Genomic DNA, 23,311 nt, shown 5'->3' with positions numbered 1-23,311 from the left:
GCATCAAGCCCTCCCAGGGTGAGACCTTCAATAGAACACGGTCACCCACCTGGAATTCCAACAGTTTCCTACGTTTATCAGCATAGCTTTTCTGTCGGTCTCTAGAGGCTTTCAATCGTTCACGGATCTGAACAATATTCTCCGTCGTTTCCCGTATGATTTCCAGACCTGTGAGAGTGCTTTCAGGGACTTGCCCTTTAGCTAACTGGGTATCACCCACCTCAACCCATCACAGAGGAGATCTGCACTTTCGGCCATAGAGGGCCTCGAATGGAGCAGCCTTTATGCTCGTGTGATAACAAGTTGTTGTAGGAAAATTCGACAAGGGATAAATGAGTATCCCATTCTTTCCCGAAGTCTATCACACAGGCTCGCAACATATCTTCTAAGGTTTGGATAGTTCTCTTACTTTGCCCGTCGGTCTGTGGATGGTAAGTTGTACTCATGTCCAGCCTAGTTCCTAAGGAACTTTGTAACGACTGGCAGAACCTCGAAGTGAATCTATTATCTCTATCCGAGATAACGGATAAGGGAACACCGTGCAGTCTTACAATCTCCCTAATGTAAGTTCTTGTAAGTTTCTCCATCTTGTATGTTTCCTTGATCGGCAGGAGGTGTGCAGACTCGGTCAGTCTATCGATGATGACCCATATTGAATCATGTCCGCCCGTCGTCTTGGCCAACTTGGTTATCAAATCCATATTTATCTGTTCCCACTTCCATTCCAGTATCTCCAGCTGTTGTAGTAGACCGGAGGGTTTCTGGTATTCGACCTTGACCTTTACGCAAGTAAGGCATTTACTCACGAAGGTAGCAACCTCTGCTTTCATGTTAGGCCACCAGTATAACTTTTTGAGGTCCAGATACATGTTATCTGATCCCGTATGCACTGAATAACAAGTGTTGTGCGCCTCGTTCATGACCAAGTCTCTGAAACCACCTAGTTACGGGGTCCAGATTCGGTCCATGAAATAATAAGCTACGCCACCCTTAACCTCTAAGTTCTTATCCATCCCTCTTAGTGATTCACCCGCCACATTTTCAAGCTTCAAGGCGTCAAGCTGAGCCGCTTGTATTTGTGTGGATAAGTGTGAATGGATAGTAATAGTCAATGATTTGACCCTATGACCAGGATATTCTTTCCGACTTAGGGCGTCAGCTACTACATTGGCCTTGCCGGGATGATAACGAATTTTGCATTCGTAGTCACTGAGTAGATCGACCCACCGTCGTTGTCTCATGTTGAGCTCCTTCTGGTCGAATATGTGTTGTAGGCTCTTGTGGTCTGTAAAGATTGTGCTCTTCGTACCATACATGTATTGTCTCCAGATCCTCAGAGCAAACACAACTGCTCCTAGTTCAAGTTCATGGGTCGTATAGTTGACCTCATGTGTCTTGACCTGTCTCGAGGCATAGGAGATGACCTTACCTCGCTGCATTAAAACACATCCGAGTCCTTGATTTGATGCATCACAATAGACAACGAAGTCTTCTATCCCTTCGGGGAGGGATAGTATTGTTGCGGTGCAAAAGGCTCGTTTGAGCGTTTGGAACGCTCTCTCATGCTTCTCTTCCCAGTCAAGGGCCTCGCCCTTCTGGGTCAGTGTTGTAAGAGGTTTCGCTATGTTGGAGAAGTTCTGAATGAAGCTGCAGTAGTAGCCAGCGAGGCCTAGAAATTGACGAATTTCCATAGGCGTCTTCAGTGCCGACCAGTTCTCAATGGCCTTGATTTTGGAAGGGTCCACGTGTATAACTTCTTTGCTAACCACGTGCCTTAAGAATTCGACTCGTCGAATCCAAAATTCACATTTCGAGAACTTCGCGGAGAGCTTCTCCGAACGTAAAGTTTCGAGGACTTGTCGCAGATGTTGACTATGCTCCTCCTTACTTCGAGAGCAGATAAGTATGTCATCGATGAAGACGATGACGAACTAATCCAAGTAAGGACAACACACCCTGTTCATTAAGTCCATGAATATTTCGAGCGCGTTTGTCAATCCGAACGGCATCACCATGAATTCGTAGTACCCATAATGAGTTCAGAAGGCTATCTTTGGAACATCCTCCCCTAGCAGTCATAGTTGGTGATAGTCGGATCTTAAGTCGATTTTTGAAAAGAAGTTTTCCCCTTGGAGTTGGTCAAACAAATCGTCGATCCAAGGCAAAGGATAACGATTTTTGACTGTCAGCTTGTTGAGCTCCTTATAGTCGATGCACATACGTAACGATCCGTATTTCTTCTTGACGAAGAAGAATGGAGCTCCCCGGGGTGAGAAGCTTGGGCTTATAAAGCCCTTGCTGGGTAGTTTGTTAAGTTGACAGGACAATTCTAGCATCTTTGCAGGTGCTAGACGATAGGGTGATTTGGCTAAGGGGGTAGCCCCTGGAACTAAGTTGATTCGAAACTCGACTTGACGTTGCGGAGGTAATCCTAGGAGTTCTTCTGGAAAGATGTTAGGAAAGTCGCGTACTACTGGAATGTTCTGGATGTCCTTCGTTTCTTGGCTTACATCGACTACATGAGCAAGGAATGTTGTACATTCCTTTCGTAAGAATTTCCGAAGGTTCATGCCAGGTTTCTCGCCATAAACAATTAAGGTTTCGCCAGACGGTAGATTTAGGCGAACAGCCTTTTCGTAACACATGATATCGGCACGATGATGACTCAACCAATCCATGCCAATAATGACGTCAAAACTTTTAATTGAGACTGACATGAGATCGATAGAAAATGAATGGTCATCTAAAGTTAGCGTACACCCTATGAATATACAGTTAGTGCTCTCTGTCTTCCCATTAGCCATTTCTACAGTGAACGTTTCATTAAGTGCTCGTGATTTTAGCTTAAGTAAAGGAGAAAATTTTTGGTTCATGAAACTCCTCTCCGCTCCACTATTAAATAGAATGCATGCATAAGTGTTATCTAGGAGGAACGTACCAGTGACCAATGTGGGGTCGGCAACCGCTTCCTTATGGCCTATGGCCAGAACTCTTGCTGCTCCACCGACAATCCCTGGCTTTAGGCAGTTCCTTTTGTAGTGGCCTACTTTGCCACATCCGTAGCAAGCTTGGCCCACTCCTGCACCCGGGACTTGGTTGATTGGTTTTGCCGGAGCTTTACAGAAACGGGCAATGTGCTCCTTCCTGTTGCAGTTCATACACTGCATTTCCCGGCAGGCACCGACGTGATGGAAGTTGTATTTGTTACACTTAGGAAAACTTCCAGAATACTGCTTTATCGGAGCAGCAGCGGCAGGTGCTATCGCAGCATGCACTGCCACGACCTACTGCTTTTTGGCAGCCTTAGCTTTCTTCTTGTCATCCCAGAACTTTCGCTTGGAGTCAGCGATTCTTTTAGGTTCTGAGATGGCCAGAGTAGTTGTTGTTGCGGGCGGGGTACGAACCCCATGGTCTATGAGCCACTGTGCCAATCTCTTGGCACTATCAAATGTAGTGGGGTGTGATGCCAAGACATTTCCCTGGTACGGTGGCACCAGTCCCCATATGTAACTCTCAATCTTCTTTCCCTCCATATGAACCATGATGGGAAAGAGAGCCACCAGTTCGCAGAATTTGGCGGTATAAGCAGTTACGTTGGAGCCTTTCATGTTTAGGCTCCGTAGCTCTTCTTGCAACTTTTGGATCTCGCCCCTCGGGCAGTACTCCTCAATCATGAGGTCTTTCAACGTATCCCAGCCCATAGCATTAGCCACTATAAGAGATAGTGTAACATCCCTGAATATCAGAAGTAGAGTTGAAGGGCTAAAAGTGTAAGTGGGAAAGGGCAACTCGACGAGTCCACGAGCGGACTCGGCAAGTAGGGTCGCGACTCTAGTCACGTGTCAAGTGACCAACTCGGCGAGTAGCATGGGTGGACTCAGCGAGTTGGTGATGAGTGGAGAAAACCCTAATTTCGGAGGTTGAGCCCTATATTAAGAACATAACACTTCTTCCACAGCCTCTTTACCTCCCCTTTGAGTTCCTGAAACCCTAAATTCATGTGAGCCTTCCTTGGTGAGAGATTAGAGCCTTGGAGGAGGTAATCTTGGAAGGAAATTGAAGAGCAAGAAGAGTGGAGCAAGGATCTTTGCAGAGAATTGGTTCATTCATCGGTGGGGGCCTTCATTTGAGGTAATAATGTTTTGTTTGAGCCTTTGTACATCTAGATCTATCATTTGTGGGGGGTTTTGGGGCATAAATGAGGCCCATCTCGAGTTTGGTGTAAGATCTGAGGTTTCTACCTCAGATCTAGGTTGTTAATGATCCAGAAAGCCATAAAGTCTATGCTCAAGAGTTGTTGGTGAAGTTCTTTTGTCCCAAACCCTAGCCCTAGAGTGTAAAATGCCTAGATCTCTTTGGATCCACGTAAAGTTTGCCACTTTAGGTGATGGATGGCTTGTAAAAGAGTAGATCTATGGTGTAGAGCTTCTGCATGGCTTGGAAAGCCTCTGTATGGTTTCAGATCTATGGGTACTCGGCGAGTTGCTTGAAGACAGGCTGGAACTCGACGAGTTGGAAGAACAACTCAGCGAGTTGGTTACAGATATCCTTGCACTCGGCGAGTCTGTTCTTGGACTCATCGAGTCTAGTCATGAGGTCCTAACCTTTCTTCTGGTTGAGTAGTGAATCGGTGAGTCAAGGAATGACTCAGTGAGTCGAGTGTGAAAGGACTCAGAGTTGTCGGACTCGGCGATTCTCGGGGTGACTCGGCGAGTTGAGTCGCTGATTGGGGAAGTTCTGTGCTTGGGGACTAGGCAAGTCATCGGGTTGACTCGGCGAGTAGAGTCAGTCAGCGGTTGACTTTGACTTTGACTTTGACTTTGACCAAGGGTTGACCAGTTGATTTCCAGGGGAATTTTGGTAATTGTGGCATTTGTTTTGAGTTCAGTGTTTTGGTGGTTGGCTAGTGGTGGAGATCGTATCAGTGGTCGGAGCAGCTTGGGTTTATCTGCTCTGTCGGCAGTTGCGAGGTGACTTATCCTCACTATATTGACAGGGTCTACGGCACCAAGGCCGGCCCTTTTATCGGATTATGATCCGGGTATCGTTGTTATGTTTTTGTTTGTTGTGTTGCATCCTGGTAGTTAGGATGGTATATGTTAGACTGGTTAAGGTCGGTATCCTAGTATATAGGATGATGCTACGCTAGTGACCGGTTAGGTCGGTATCCTGGTTAGGATGATGTTATGCTATGTGATCTGTTAGATCGGTTTGATTGGATGTGATATGTTATATGATTGAATGTTTATGTGCACATGGTTGTTGAACTGGAGTTGGGTTGAGGTGGGACCTGCTTTCTGCTGTAGGCCAACATACCAAGGGCAGACCGGTTATCCCGAAGGCCCAGCGAGCAGTCCGGATAGGCTGTAGGCCCCAAGAGGGCGGACCAGACGTGCCGAGGCTCGGAGATTGGACCAGGCCGACTGAAGGCCCAGTGCGAGCGGACCAGTCATACTGTAGACTCATAGAGTGGACTAGGTGGATTGAAGGCCCGGTGCGGGCAGACCAATCACACTATACACTCGATGTATGTGGTTATTCTCGGAGGGTAGACCAGGTGGACTGAAGGCCGATGCGGCGGACCAGTCACACAGTAGACCCGAAGTGCATGGCTGTTCTGTGTTATGTTATGTTATGGCATGTTATACGTGTATTGTATATGTGGTTGGTATTTTGCGGATATCTCACTAAGCTTTCGGGCTTACAGTTGTGGTTTAATGTTTTCAGGTTCTTCAGGAGACCGTGGAAAGGCAAAGCCATCATCGTACCACTCCTCATGATTATGAGTTGTGATGAGATTCTGGGAAGACTCTGAAATAATTGTATTGAAAACCTTTTTGTAATAATTTTATGAAATCGGGTTGTTTTTGAAAAGTTTAAATTGGTTGGAATTTTATGGTCGTTACAGATAGTGACTTAACATGGCCGTTCCACCATGTTAGGGCTTTGGTTTCAAAGGTGCAAGCAACGTACTTCACCATGCTCTCTTCAGAACAAGAGCAGATTTTGAAAACCGATTCGGTTTTCTCGAACCATTGCGAGAGGGCAATGACTCCGCCAGTCCCCTTAAAGGACAAGGGCTTACAGCTCATGAAATCCTTATAGGAGCACTCTCTAGAGCGCATAGGAGCTTCAACCTGAATAGACTGAATAGGGGTTCCTCCACCAACGGAACCAGATGATTGATACTGAGCCATGGCTGTGGCCACAACTGTAGTTACAACAGTATTTAAGGCTGCAGTGTCGAACTGAGGTGTAGGTGGTTGAGGAGGTGGAAGAGGTGGTGTTTCGTTATTAAGGTTTCTCTGCGGATTTCTGCGAGGCGGCATCTTTGATCTATATTTTATGATGATGAAAATATTGATAAGAATTTAATGGACGAATTGATGAGAATGACTCATGGACTAACTCTCTATAGCCTAACGATACGATTGAATGGAAATCTAGAACTAATAGATGATCACATTTGGATAATAATCCCCATAAGATTAGGTAACTGTCAATATTATTGGAGTTACAGATGTAACAAGTTCGGGAAAAACGGCCAACAGAAATAGGCCTTACATCAACCAAAATGGGAAAATTTTGACAAAATTACAACCTAGCTAAGACCTAACAGGTCTACGATTTACAAAGATAGGGAATTATACCAGAGTTTTACATAACTAGTTTATATCCAAAAGAGAGAAGTTGAAGAGAATCTATCGGCGACGAGAACTACTAGAGTGAGTTCTTGATCCCGATAGAAGACGTTCTATGTCCCTCATGCGCCTGTCAGCTCCTGCTTGCGGAGCTCGAAGTTCTCTGACTTCAGCTCGCGTTTCAGTGAGTTCCCTCTGAAGAGCTGCATTGTGAACCAGAGCCCTTTCATGAGCAGAATCTAGTTGGGAAATGTGGACAATGTTAACACCACTGTTGGCATCAATCTTGAAGATTTGATTGATAGATGATTGAGCCAGTATCGTCTTCCGAGACATCTTACTAACCAAGATGGGTAGGACTCTGTCAGCAGAACCTCCATCAGTGTGGTTGTAGAAACTTCTGTCCCCATTGTAGGGGATGGGTTGACTTTTTTCATGGCTCCAGTTATTCAATTTTTTTGCCCATAGAGGTGTGGGTCCTTGAAATACGGGTCAGGGGTTGTTATTCGGAGCTTGACCTACTTCAGGCAGGTTGTTGACTTCGGGCTCGGAGTCAGATCCATCCGAGAAGCCTTCAACTTGATGATCATCCAAAGGGATTTGATGTTCATCATCGGACTCTGCTTCAAGCCATCCAACATTGCCGTTGGGTGGAAAGTACGGGTCGTCATGATGATGAAATCCAGCCATGATATCTATGCGAGAAAAGGGGTAAGCAAATTATTAATAGACGAGCTAACTAGATAATTATAAGGTGATCTCTATCAGTTACCCCAATACTTGACTTGGGCTTACTAATAAAGACCTTTAGTTCTCAGGTAAATAATCATAGTAACACTGAATACTCCTATAGTATTTTAAGTTTAATGTTATGTTCTACTGTTCTTATTGTGGTAGTGTTGGTAAGTTTTTAGAGTTGTTGCAACCTCACAACCATCCTTAGGCACATGCTAGTCACTCCTCGGATAATGTTGTTGATCTGGCTACATCTTCCCAGGGTTGACCATATGTCTCTGTCACACCCCGAAAACCAAAGGCAGAAACATTTCCGGGGTTGACTCCACGTTGAGTATCAAATGCAATGTACATAGTAAAGCAGTAATCACAAAACATTGCATTACATAATATTGTTTACATCTGTTTAAAAGTAAAGTTGTACAAGTGTTATACATATGTAATATAGACAAAAGTAAAGACGAGTCTTTAGGACGCTCCGTCTTCTCCAAAAGGTTGTGGTGTACCTGTCTATCGCTGACCTAAGAATACAAGCAGTTTGAAAATCAACATAAAGTTGGTGAGTTCATAAGCGGTTTAGTTTTGAAAAGATGAGTTCCTTTACGTTTTGGAAAAGTTGTTGATCAAGAAAATCCCATATTTTCTTATGAAAACAGTTTGGTTATCTTTTGTTACAATTTCGAAAACAGTTGGTTATGTCGATCCAGGAAAATCCCATATTTTCCTTATAGTTTTAGTTATTCATTTGTTACTTTATCCGTTTATGTGCTGTTGTGTTACCAAGGAAGATCCCATATTTTCCTATGTGTTGAGTTGTCTATTGGTATCTAGGTTCGTTACTGGTTGTTATGCTATCCCAGGAAAATCCCATATTTTCCTATGTGTGGGGGTTGGTTCTTAGGTCTGATTTGGAAGTACTAGTAATTACCATGTGAGTAGTATTAGTTATGTGTTCTACTTCCTTAGGAATTCTACATTCGAATGACTATAATCTACTATCTTAGTTGTAATTTCGAATATTTGGATTCACACAGAAGCGTACATTACAGTATTTTCAAAGTTCTGCTGAGTTCCAAAAGAGTATATTAGTTGTGTATTCGAAGCTCTGTCAACATTCTGAGGCGGATATATTTGAAACTCAGTAGAGGTCCAGAGGCGTATTTTCGTAATAAATTCGAAACTCTGGTGACACTCAAGGAGTACACTAACTGTATATTCGAAGTCTTACTGTCAACCAAAGGCGTCATTTCGTATTCGTAGTCGTATTCGCATTCGTATTCATATTCGTATTCGTATTTTTATTCGTATTCGTACTCGTGGTAGGTATTATTCGTATTCGTATTCATACTAGGTTATATTCGTATTCGTATTCGTACTCAGATTCGTATTCGTATGATTCATATTCGTATTCGTATTCGTAGTAGGTTATATTCGTATTCGTATTCGTATTCGTACTCAGATTCGTATTCGTATTCCTATTAGTATTCAAATTCGTACTCGTACTCATATTTGTATTCGTAGCCGGTTATATTCGTATTGACCTTAGATATGATTAGTATGATTTCTTATACAAAGAGAATATAGTTACAACACTTTTTAAAAGAAATCTTATTTAACCTGCATTTTGAAACATCAGTTATCACAAAATTTGGAAATCAAGGCATTTAGTATGTAAAACCATTGAGTTGTAAATCAGTTTAAGTACAAAATACATTTGTACTTTTTGCTTGTATTCCCCCCCCCCCCCTGAAAACATTGAAAAACCATTGAAAACACGTAAAAAGGGTAGGGGTATGAACTCACCGGACAAGAAATGTGACGATTTCGGATGCTAAACGTTGGTCCGGGGCTTGCAAATGCACGAGGTTCCTAAGTATAATTTAAAGATACACATTTGTATCTAATTAGGACTTAGATTAATTATTTGTTAGGGACAAATATTTGTAGTCGCGGAAACACCCCATTACGAGTGTTTGGAGGGACCCAGGTGGCATTTAAGGACGTGTAATGGCACTAGGGACTTGGAACTTGACTTTACTCCCCATGAATAAACTCATACAAGAGTTTTCAGCCAATAACACCCACTCCCCATGAGTTTACGGCCGTAAACTCATGGTGGGGTCAATTATGGGCAAAAATGGCTTAAATCACTTAAGGGAATTTTTCTAGGTTTGGTTCAAAGTCTTGGAATGGATTTTAAACATCAATTTGACTTATTTATGGGAGTTTACGGCCTAGCATGGACTCCTGTCCGTAAACTCCTAAATACCCATGAAAATTGTGTTAAATGATGCCAAAACCAATCACATGTGATTGCAAAATTTATTCCTAGACCTTTCATGCATTTCCTTGAAATTTTGGAGGGGTTTGTGGAGTTTACGGCCTATGAGACCCCCCTCATGGCTGTAAACTCTCTTAGAGGGTGATTCCATATGTTTTAAGGCGAAAAACTTGATTGTAAGGACTTCTAAAATTCATTCCAAGGCTTTAGGGGTGTTATAAAGGTTAAACAACACTTTTGGAGGAGTTTACACCCCAAATTGAAGGGTTTACGGCCCAAGCATGAGGCTTGGCCGTAAACTCTTATTTGTCCTCCAAAATCCATGATATAAGTGTTCCAAGGCTAAAGCCAAAATTCTATAATTCATAACTAAGCCTTATAAGTGATTTAGAAGGGTTTAAGGTCATAAAAACCCCAAATATATGAGTTTACGGCCCAAGCATGATCCTTGGCCATAAACTCCTTTAAATCCCTTAAAATCCATGTCTAAAATGTTTTAAGTCAATTCCATGAAGTCATTTAGCCATATCTAGGTCCCAAAATTGTCTAGGAGGGGTTTAAAGGCACAAAACCCCTTTAACTTAGTGTTTACAGCCTAGGCATCTTCCTGGGCCGTAAACTCATATATTATGTCTAATATCATGATTTAATCTCGAATTTAGAAGCCAAATATGCTATACAATGAAGTTAGGAAGGTACCTTAGGGATTTGAGGGCTTAAAATTGAGTTTTGGACCCTTGAACTTAGATTTAGGAGAGAGGTTAGAGAGAGAGTAGAGAGAGGAAGCAAAAGCTTCAAATGAAAAGTTAAACGCGTTTATATAGGTCGAGAAATTTGGACACGGTGGAATTCTATCCGATACCGGCACTAAACGGGGCTTTTGGTCGCACCCAATTAAGTTTCCATAACTCGGCGGGATTGTTTCTAAAATTTTTGAAATAAGCATTTTGGGTTCATTTCGTGAGTTCCTAACAGGTTTGGACACTCATTAGTATCAATTAAACATATAAGTTTAATTTATTCGACCCAAAACGACATCAGAACAAACCGATATACGGCAAGTCATACGGGTAGGATAGGTTTTCGGCGATGAACAACTTCGGGTTGTTACATTATCCCCTCGTTAGAGGGAATTTCGTCCCGAAATTCAATGATTACGATACAAGTCGAGAAATTGAACGAGATACGAATGGATTTGTTGCTTCAGGTTTTCACGCTCCCTAATGACATCGGGTCTCCGCTTGACGTTCCAGCGAACCCTCGCTATCGGGACACGTCCTGGTTTCGTTGGGTATACACTTCTTAAAGACCGAGACGTAAAGTATCAGACGGGTGCTACTAAGCTCCAAGGGTAACTGGAGTTTGAAGGTTACAGAATCGTTCTTACAAGTATCGCGTAGGGTCTAATGTACCATGAGGGAAATATTTCGCTTTTCCAAAGCATTCCACGTTTTCCCTAGGATAAGGCTTCCAACAGAAAACAAACTCCAACAGGAAGGTACATCTTCATGAGACAGAGTAACTAAGGGTTCAATGATCTTGAAAGAGAATCCTGGGACCTGTGGGTTATGGGCCCACGTGTATGGTTGCTTTGTTTACTACAATATCAAGGAAAATGATTTAACTGAAGAGCACCACTACGAACTCGTGGTGATTACATCAGATCCTGATCGCTGTATTAGATACATCATCTTCCGGAGGTTCGGTTACAAGGTAGCTCCAGGAGCTAGATTAGTATGAAACTTGACTAAACGTTCGGAAAAGAATTCTCGAGGATTCTTGGAAAGGCATCATGGAAAAAGTTATAGACTTCCCGTTTTTTCCCGAATATCATACGGACGGGGACTGGATGGAAAACTTTTTAAGCTTTTGATGCACGAAGAATATGAGAGTTGGGTCAAAGGAAAGTTATGAACAGACGACCCTTTCGAAGACAAGACTAACCGCATGAATGAAACTAAGTCATTCCATGCCGAGTTTGCATCAAAGTTTTCCATTTAAGGTTTACCTTTAGATCAAATAGAAAGGGATAACCATCCGAATTGAGGATACGATCTAAGGGTATGACGTTAACACTTTCTTTCTCACTGGTTGGTCATCTCGACGGTGCATGTTTCGATTATTAACGAAGGATTTAATTTAGAAAGATATTTGAATGAATGGTTAGCAAATTCTTTTATCATTAGAATCGAAAAGGATTACGGGCACAAGATTTACCGAAAAGAAGTATACCTGTGGCAACGGTGGGATCGGCGGTTGTCCTTCCTTTCCCCATAGTTAAGACTCTCTCGGTGTTGCCAGACGTTACTGTCTTCGGACAGTTTCGCTTATAGTGCCCGACCTCTCCACAGTTGTAGCAGGTTTGACCAATACCTGCTCCGGAAGCTTGACTAGTTGACGGGGTTGGGGTTTTGCAGGTTCATGCGATATGACCTTCCTGGCCACAACTTCTACAGAACTTTGCACGACAGGGGCCAGGGATGCGATAGTGGTAGTTACATCGGTCGAACCACGGGAGGGTACCAGCATAACCAGTAACAGGTGCTTGAGATGTAGAATTTACAACAGAAACAACAGCATGGATAGTGGCAGCATGGACTACTACTATTTGTTGTTTCTTCGAGGGTTCTGGGGAAGACTGACTCTTCTTCTTCTTTCTCCAAAACTTTCTTTTCTCGCCACTCTTTTCTGTTGGCTCGGGAGTGGTGTCTGCTTCTTCTTGGTTATCATTGTGATCGATCAAAATTTGTGCCAAACATTTGGCGTTGTCATAGGTATTTGGCTTTGCTGCTATAACATTCCCTTTTGTTGGCTGAGTTAATCCCCAGACGAACCTTTCTACCTTTTTGCTTTCCGGGGTAACCATTCCCGGACAAAGGAGTGCCAGGTCTTCAAACCTTGAAGTGTAAGAGACGATATCGAAACCTTTCATCTTCAGGTTCCACAGCTCATTTTCCAACTTCTGGATTTCACCCCGAGGGAAATACTCCGCACATAGTAGTTCCTTCATAACTTCCCATCCCATAGCATTGGCCATAGGTAAAGTCAGGGATTTGACTCGACCGTTCCACCAAGTCAAAGCCTTATTGGTGAGCGTACAGGCGGCAAATTTCACCTTATCAGATTCCAAACAGGCGCAAATCTCGAAGATAGATTCGATTTTCTCTAACCACCGAGTTAGAGCAATGACACCTCCTGTGCCATCAAAGAATGTGGGTTTTGCATTCATAAAGTCTTTATAAGAACACTCCTTCCGGTGTCCTTGACTACCTTCCGGGTTTTGGGTACTACCCCCTGAACCACTAGGGTTTAGTTGAGGTAGGAGAGCAAATATGGTGGCAGAAATGGTTGCATGAAGTGTTTCTAGATCGATTTGAAGAGGAGGTGGTGGCGGCGGAGGGTTGTTGGTCTTTAAACTGGGTCTTTTCCTCGGAGGCATCTTGATCTAAAAAGATCAGGAAAGAGAGGATCATAAGTCCTCTAAATTGAATCAAGAGATATAGATCAGGGGATATCTCATCAAGATAGATACAACATTATAGTAAGCGATAAAACATGAGGGAGTGATCAAAGTAGAAAATTTTATTGCTATAGGAATGATCAAGGAACAGCACGTATACGAGAATTTCTACAAAGGATCGGCTCGAGAAATACTCCCATAGTATTTCATGGTTCGCTGCAGCGACGATTCGTTGTTTGGGATATTAGGTAAGTTTTAGGTATGTTGCGTACCACAGTCACTCCCAAGCACATGTTGGCCGTGTCTTGAATGAATATAGTTGGCCAGGCTATATTGATCCTAGACACGACTACATAACTGCCGAGGTTTAACCGCAGCATACAACACCCATTTACTTATATTTTGTTCTACTTGTAATACGGATCTCGACGGTCGGTATACTTGTATACTTTAGAAAATACTTATATTCGTAGAGTATACTTTTAGTTCAGAGCACTTATGCCCTTTAATGTTTATAGTCTTATACTATGTAAGCTTTGGTATACCAGTTCACTATAAACACGGGCTCTGATACCAATCTGACACACCCCGAAAACCAAAGGCGGAAACATTTCCGGGGTTGACTCCACGTTGAAAATCAAATCCAATGTACATAGTAAAGCAGTAATCACAAAACATTACATTACATAATATTGTTTACATCTGTTTAAAAGTAAAGTTGTACAAGTGTTATACATATGTAATATAGACAAAAGTAAAGACGAGTCTTTAGGACGCTCCGTCTTCTCCAAAAGGCTGCGGTGTACCTGTCTATCGTTGACCTAAGAATACAAGCAGTTTGAAAATCAGCATAAAGCTGGTGAGTTCATAAGCGGTTTAGTTTTGAAAAGACGAGTTCCTTTACGTTCTGGAAAAGTTGTTGATCAAGAAAATCCCATATTTTCTTATGAAAACAGTTTGGTTATCTTTTGTTACAATTTCGAAAACAGTTGGTTATGTCGATCCAGGAAAATCCCATATTTTCCTTATAGTTTTAGTTATTCATTTGTTACTTTATCCATTTATGTGCTGTTGTGTTACCCAAGAAAATCCCATATTTTCCTATGTGTTGACTTGTCTATTGGTATCTAGGTTTGTTACTGGTTGTTATGCTATCCCAGGAAAATCCCATATTTTCCTATGTGTGGTGGTTGGTTCGTAGGTCTGGTTTCGAAGTACTAGTAATTACCATGTGAGTAGTATTAGTTATGTGTTCTACTTCCTTAGGTATTCTACATTCGAATGACTATAATCTACTATCTTATTGTAATTTCGAATATTTGGATTCACACAGAAGCGTACATTATAGTATTTTCGAAGTTCTGCTGAGTTCCAAAAGAGTATATTAGTTGTGTATTCGAAGCTCTATCGAAATTCTGAGGCGGATATATTTGAAACTCAGTAGAGGTCCAGAGGCGTATTTTCGTAATAAATTTGAAACTCTGGTGACACTCAAGGAGTACACTAACTGTATATTCGAAGTCTTACTGTCAACCAAAGGCGTCATTTCATATTCGTAGTCGTATTCGCATTCGTAGTCGTATTCATATTTGTATTTGTATTCGTATTCGTACTCGTAGTAGGTATTATTCGTATTCGTGTTCATACTAGGTTATATTCGTATTCGTATTCGTACTCAGATTCATATTCGTATGATTCATATTCGTATTCGTATTCGTAGTAGGTTATATTCGTATTGGTATTCGTACTCAGATTCGTATTCGTATTCCTATTAGTATTCAAATTCGTACTCGTACTCATATTTGTATTCGTAGCAGGTTATATTCGTATTGACCTTAGATATGATTAGTATGATTTCTTATACAAAGAGAATATAATTACAACACTTTTTAAAAGAAATCTATATTTAACCTGCATTTTGAAACGTCAGTTATCACAAACTTTGGAAATCAAGGAATTTAGTAACTAAAACCATTGAGTTGTAAATCAGTTTAAGTACAAAATACATTTGTACTTTTTGCTTGTATTCCCCCCTGAAAACATTGAAAAACCATTGAAAACACGTAAAAAGGGTAGGGGTATGAACTCACCGGACAAGAAATGTGACGATTTCGGATGCTAAACGTTGGTCCGAGGCTTGCAAATGCACGAGGTTCCTAAGTATAATTTAAAGATACACATTTGTATCTAATTAGGACTTAGATTAATTATTTGTTAGGGACAAATACTTGTAGTCGCGGAAACACCCCATTACGAGTGTTTGGAGGGACCCGGGTGGCGTTTAAGGACGTGTAATGGCACTAGGGACTTGGAACTTGAGTTTACTCTCCATGAATAAACTCATACAAGAGGTTTCAGCCAATAACACCCACTCCCCATGAGTTTACGGCCGTAAACTCATGGTGGGGTCAATTATGGTCAAAAATGGCTTAAATCACTTAAGGGAATTTTTCTTGGTTTGGTTTAAAGTCTTGGAATGGATTTTAAACATCAATTTGACTTATTTATGGGAGTTTACGGCCTAGAATGGACTCCTGGCCGTAAACTCCTAAATACCCATGAAAATTGTGTTAAATGATGCCAAAACCAATCACATGTGATTGCTAAATTTATTCCTAGACCTTTCATGCATTTACTTGAAATTTTGGAGGGGTTTTTGGAGTTTACGGCCTATGTGAACCCCCTCATGGCCGTAAACTCTCTTAGAGGGTGATTCCATATGTTTTAAGGCCAAAAACTTGATTGTAAGGACTTCTAAAATTCATTCCAAGGCTTTAGGGGTGTTATAGAGGTTAAACAACACTTTTGGAGGAGTTTACACCCCAAATTGAAGGGTTTAGGGCCCAAGCATGAGGCTTGGCCGTAAACTCTTATTTGTCCTCCAAAATCCATGATAAAAGTGTTCCAAGGCTAAAGCCAAAATTCTATAATTCATAACTAAGCCTTATAAGTGATTTGGAAGGGTTTAAGGTCATAAAAACCCCAAATATATGAGTTTACGGCCAAATCATGAGCCGTGGCCGTAAACTCCTTCAAATCCCTTAAAATCCATGTCTAAAATGTTTTAAGTCCATTCCATGAAGTCATTTAGCCATATCTAGGTCCCAAAATTGTCTAGGAGGGGTTTAAAGGCTCAAAACCCCTTTAACTTAGTGTTTACGGCCTAGGCATCTTCCTGGGCCGTAAACTCATATATTATGTCCAATCTGATGATTTAATCTCGAATTTAGAAGCCAAATATGCTATACAATGAAGTTAGGAAGGTACCTTAGGGATTTGAGGCCTTAAAATTGAATTTTGGACCCTTGAACTTAGATTTACGAGAGAGGTTAAAGAGAGAGTAGAGAGAGGAAGCAAAAGATTCAAATGAAAAGTTAAACGCATTTATATAGGTCGAGAAATTTGGACACGGTGGAATTCTATCCGATACCGGCAGTAAACGGGGCTTTTGGTTGCACCCGATTAAGTTTCCATAACTCGGCGGGATTGTTTCTAAAATTTTTGAAATAAGCATTTTGGGTTCATTTCGTGAGTTTCTAACAGGTTTGGACACTCATTAGTATCAATTAAACATATAAGTTTAATTTATTCGACCCACATCAACATTGGAACAAACCGATATACAGCAAGTCATACGGGTAGGATAGGTTTTCGGAGATGAACAACTTCGGGTTGTTACAGTCTCTAAGTCTACTTGTGTTTCCCAACAATCGTAATACTTTTTTACTGTCTTAGTGACATTGATTTCAGTATGAATGCAGGCACGTATACTTAATTAAATATTTTAAATATTTAAAGTATAAACTCTTAGTCAGAGTATTTTAATCCTAATGTATTTATAGTTAGTATATCTTTTATGGGTTGATATACTCGATTCACTATTAACAATGCTCTGATACCAATCTGTCACACCCCAAGACCATGAATGGCGGAAACATTCTGAGGCGGAGGACATCATTTATAGTATCACAACAATGAATAGTAGTAAACAAGCAACAACATCATCCATTACATTAATAATATAATTTCATACATGTGTGTTTTGACAAAGTTATAGACACCAAAAATATACATATCAAAATAAAAGACGAGTCTTGAACGAACTCCATCTTCTCAAAAGCCTGGCACCTGTACCCGTCTAGTGGTTACCTTAGAATACAAGTTATTTTGAAAGCGAGTATCAGCTTTAAAGCTGGTGAGATCATAAGTATATTAGTGTCTTAGTTTGTATGAATGCGTTTGTAAGATGTTTGTAAGATGTAATGTATAAGTTTTGTAAAGTTTGTGTTTGTTTGGACAATCCTAGAAAGCCCTATGTTTCCTACTAAGAGTAGCCTTCTACCAAGGCATTTAGTAACTATGTTTGTCTCTTGTAAGAGTGTGTATTTTCCCAAATCCGACTATCATTAACCAAAAATATAGTTTTTACATTACCGTGCATCGTGTGAATGTTCACGAAGTGAATATAATGGGATAAATATTATAGTATTGTGGTGTTGTATTAAGTAACTACTGATGTACTAACTACCTTAAACCATTTGTTATTTAAAGTACTATGTGATCAGCCTGTACCCTGCTACTGAATCAATAGTAAAACGACGATGTAAGACACCGTAAGAAATGACATTTGGCACCCATAGACTTGCAAGTCCCACTGTAGCGAGCAACAAGGTGTAGGATAGTCAATCCACTATAGATCTATACGCAAACTCATACGCTCCCCAATTAAGGAGATTCTGGATACAAAAACTGTCATGGCAGGTAGTGCCATGACCCGTTTAATGGCTCACATAGCTGAATGTAAGGTATATGTAATGTATATGTAATGTATGTGCTAGCTGTATTGTGTGTTCTTCCTCTGTCTAGCCTGTATGTTTGTTTCTCATCACTATGTTTTATGTTTGTTTCTCATGACTATGTATTATGTTTGTTTCTCATCACTATGTATTATGTTTGTTTCTCATCACTATGTATTATGACTCATGAATGAACTGACTCTGTGTATGATTCATTGTTCTTGTATTAGTATTAGTAAAACCCTAAACTACGCCTATTGTAGTTTACTAGTAATATAACTTGTACGTACGAATATGGAAGTATACCCTTGCTACCCAAGGGTATTGAATTGACTGGAAGGACCTTTGATGACTATATATGTACACATGATATATAACTAATATTTAAAAAACCTTCGGATGGACACCCGATATCCCACCAGACCACATCTCAAGCGCGAAAAGGAAATAGGGCGGGCAGGCTTTCCTAAGCCTTTTAAACGTTGCTTATATAACTATACATACATGGACATGCGATTGATAATAAGTATAACATAGTTTAAGTAAAAGTATTTGATAAGTAAAAGATTTTGTAAACAGTTTGAAGCAAAGCAGTTTGATAAATAGTTTGAACAGTAAGAAAATCACTAGTTTTGTAGTTATTAATCACATGTGATTGAAGTAATAACTATAAGTATTCAACTTGTATTCCCCCCCCCCATAAAAGCATTTAAAAACATAATAAATCATTGATTAGGGGTATGAACTCACCTGTAGTGAGTGGTTCTGATAACAATGTTGGATCAGTTGCTAAGTGCTAAGTGGTGACTTGAGTACTCACGCGAATCCCATTTAGCATATATTGATACATATATGAATATAATTACTGTTATGAACAACTAATTATTGAATTGGGACCACCTTAGGGAGTAGTAAACACTGATATCGAAGTGTTACAACCATATATGATTGTATGAAGGGTTATAAGGCTATACAAGAGAGTGTATGGCCAAAATACACACTATATGTGTGTGTGCGTCCAGGTGTGCTGCCAGCACATGAGTGCGGCCAGAAGGCATGTGTTCCAAGAAAACATGGTGTTCTTGGTGAAAGATGTTACCTTTCCGGATGATACTTGAGAGGATTTTCGGGTCCTTGCTTTGTAGAAGTGTAAGAAATGATCAAAATGACCAAGGATAGTGTATATAGGAGGGTGAGTGCAGCTGGAGGTGTGTGTGGTTGGCCTGTGTGCGGTTGCCTGGCCACACACTCTAGTATGCAGCCGCACACACCTGGTTTGGTGTGTACGGCCGTAATCTCCATGGGATATGGTCCATGGGCCGTGAACTCCTCAAAGGAGTTAAAAGGAAGCCCAAACACTTGTTTAAGACTAGAAGCTCTTCACCACTTAAGTTTTAATAATGTTAGGCTTCATTTAGTGACCCTAAAGAGAGTTTACGGCCAGGAGTTTACTCCTCTGGGCCGTAAACTCCAACACATATGGTCTTTTGACCATAAACTCCCATAAGAGGTCTTGCACTCCTTTGTTGGAACCTATTAGCCTCCTAGCACTTGACTAAAACTGTTTTCCTCACATTAGGATGTTTTTACATGTTTAATTAGTGTTATAATCACTTATTGTTTACATACATATGTCTTCATATGTAATTAGGACCATTATGTGTGTCTAAAGTCTTCACTTGACACCTGGCAGTCCTACCTCTTCAGTTCATCTGTATCCCCCACAACAGGTGAGTTCATACCCCTTAATCAATGTTTTAACTGTTTTTAAATGTTTTATAGGGGTGGATACAAGTAGAAATATGCTAATTATTATATCAATCACATGCAATTAATAAGCAGCATTCAAATGATTGGCTACTCATTAGCCGTTTTACCAAACAGTTTCCTTCAAATGTTTTTCATAAACACTTTATGTGTTTAAAACTCCTTATTACATTGTACCTTTTATTCTGTATGTTTCAATTCAAACTTATTTACAATTGTGTTTCAAACAAATGTTTCTTTATACTAAACTGTTTTATCAAACCCATGCCTTCAAACCGTTTTATAGATTGACATCAAGTCGATCTTTTCTTAAATAATAATTATGTTCAAAGGTTTTACAAAACTTATTTTATGCTTTTATATCATAAATTGCATGCCTTTATATGTATAGTTATATAAGAAATATTTAAAAGACTTAGCAAGGCTATCCACCCTGTTTCCTTTTCCTCGATTTGGATGTGGTCTGGTGGGATATTGGGTACCCGTCCGAAGGTCGTTTAAATATTAGTTATATATCAGGTGTACATATATAGTCATAATAGGTCTTTCCAGTTCATCCAATGCCCTTGGGTAGCAAGGGTATACATCCATGTTCATACGTAGCATTTAAATTACTAGTAAGCTACCATATGGGTAGTTTAGGAAGATACTAGAACTATTACTAGAACGCGATATCATACAATGAGTCAGTTCATTCATGAGTCAATACTTTCTAGAACATTACACTACATTACTACACATGCTAGATAGAGAGAGAACACACATTACAGCTAGCACACATAGAACATTATAGTACATTACTATACTATTACATGATCACACTTACATGAGTACAATTACATGATCATACTTACATGAGTACACTTACATATACATAGAACAAACGTCACTAGGTGCTATAGCACGGAACCAGTTCAGGATCTAACTATTCCAATGAATCACAACGCAATTGTGATAGTTATATCGAGTATATATGATCATAGTGATGTGGATGCTCACGGCTTGCATACATGCAGGGGTCGTGGGTAGGTCCCAAAATCACTTTGATAGGGGAGCGTATAGTCTGGGATCTTGACATCACATTATACCTTATCCCTCAAATAAGGCAGTTGAGTACTGATGTGGTTATTTATTACAAATGCTACAGTACTTAGAAGAATTACCCTAGACTTAAGGTAATTGGTACGGTTGTAGTTCGGCACTACACCATAGTACTATTTCATTTTTCCCATTACATTCACTTCGTGAATATTCACACGACGCACAGTAATGTAGAAAACTATATTTTTGGTTAATGATAGTCAGACTTGGGAAAATACACATTCTTACTAGAGACACACACACAGACATTAGATGCCTTGGTAGAAGGGTACATACAGATCAGTTGAGTCTTGGTAGAAGACTCCCTTTTATAATAGTAGGAATCATAGGCATTTCTAGAGTTTTTCAAACGCTTACAGTTGTTTTACATACACTTTCAATACTTACGATTTACATACATTTTCAATACATACAAATTGTTACATACAAATTAAGACACTAAAATACTTATGATCTCACCAGATTCAAAGCTGATACTCTCTTTCAAAATAACTTGTATCCTCAGGTCAAACATAGACAAGTACCGATGCAAGGTTAGAGAAGATGGAGCTCGTTCAAGACTCATCTTTCATTTTGATTTATGCTTTAGTGTTTATCAAAATTTGACAGAACACACTTGTATAATAATTATATTATTAAAGCAATGGATGATGTTGTTGCTTGTTTACTACTTTTCATTGTTGTGATACTGTACATGACGTCCTCCGCCCTAGAACGTTTCCGCCGTTCTTGGTTTTGGGGTGTGACAGATTGGTATCAGAGCATTATTTATAGTGAATTAAGTATATCAACCCATAAAAGATATACTAACTATAAATACATAAGGGATTAAAAATACTCTGACCAAGAGTTTATACTTTAAATAATAAAATATTTAATTAAGTATACGTGCTGCATTCATAATAAAATCAGTGTCACTAGGACAGTACAAAAGAATTACGATTGTTAGGGAACACACGTGGGCTTAGAGACATATGGTCAAAACTGGGAAGATATAGCCTGATCACCTATATTATCCGAGGGTTGACTAGCATGTGCCTAAGTTTAATTGTGTTGTTGCAACAAGTCTAAAAATCTTACCAACCCTACCACAATGAGATCAGTAGAACATAACATTAAACTTAAAATACTATAGGAGTATTTGGTGTTACTATAAGTACGTTATACTTGAGAACTAAAACGGGATCTTCATTACCAAGTTGATAGTTGCTAAGTGGATACACTAAGGCTATATGTAATTAGGATGTTATAGACTTAGAATCTGTGAAAATTTTACTTTACCCCTATTCTCTGTGAATTTGGAGTTAAGGTCACTTATTCGAAGGCCTATCCTATTTAGATTACATATAACTGGTATGGACTTCACAAATAGCGATGTAACTAATGAATATTTTCTAAATAATTATCTAGATAGTTCGTCTAATAATTATTTTCTTACCCCAATTCTCGCGTATATAACATGGCTGGACTCCATCCCTACGGCAACCCGTACCTCCCGAATGAGGTCATTGTTGGATGGTTTGAAGAAGAACCAGAGAATGATCATCCTATCCCTTTGAATGATCACCATGATGAAGACCTTTCGGACAATGCTAACTCCGAACACGAGGTTGAGTACCTACGCCAGGCAGCACCCGTTCCAATTCCTAACCCTCGTCCGGCTTTTCATGGCCCGACGCCTGAGTGGATGGATTGCTTGGAAACATGGAGCCAAGGACAAGATCATCCAATGCCATTTAATGGTGACCGAAGCTTCTATGACCTGAGTAATGGGGGCTCAGCAGACAGAGTCTTGCCAATCTTGGTCCGCAGAGTGGCCCGAAATGAGATTCAAGGCAGGACAACCCTACATCAGATTACCGAAGTTGTCGCCGATTCGAGAATGCATACCCTCCGTACCATTCGTTTAGAAGATGCTCGCGATAGATCTGAGAGAAACCATGAAACCCTGCTGCAAGCACTGGCTGAATCACGAGCCGAATTCAAAGAGCTCCGATTACGCCAGAGGGTGTACGAAAGACACCTACTTGACATGGAACGTCAACGGGCTGAACTAAGAGTTCACCAGAGGGATGACCGTCGCCAATAGTAGATGTTTTACTTTATTGTGCTTGTTAGAAGGATTCGTTTTTCTGTCTTTGCCCAATGTGGCATTTTCTATGAAATTATCTTGTACTGTAAGTACTTTTGGGTAGGTCTTTATGCTGTCAAGAACTATCTTCTCTGGATATGATGTGAGACCTTTACAAGGTCATTTTCCCGAACTTTTATGTCATGAATATCAAAGATATTTACAGTCGGCTAACTTCTGTGTCATTTCCTTTATTCAAGTACTCTCATCATACTTTCATTGGAGTCTATCTGAAACCTGCTTTAGTCAAGTCATTGGACTATAGTAATTTAGCTCCAGAGACATTTCCAAGTCTCTTTTAGTGGTTGGATCCTGTTATTCACCAACCCACGATACCTCGGCTTGAATGACAAATGTCTTGATACCATTCTACAAACTCACTTCCATTCCGTACTAGGA

Source organism: Lactuca serriola, chromosome 1 (assembly GCF_051521515.1).
Source record: "Lactuca serriola cultivar US96UC23 chromosome 1, Lser_US96UC23_V15, whole genome shotgun sequence".
NCBI classification, from domain to species: domain Eukaryota; kingdom Viridiplantae; phylum Streptophyta; class Magnoliopsida; order Asterales; family Asteraceae; genus Lactuca; species Lactuca serriola.
This window is presented reverse-complemented; position numbering follows the sequence as displayed.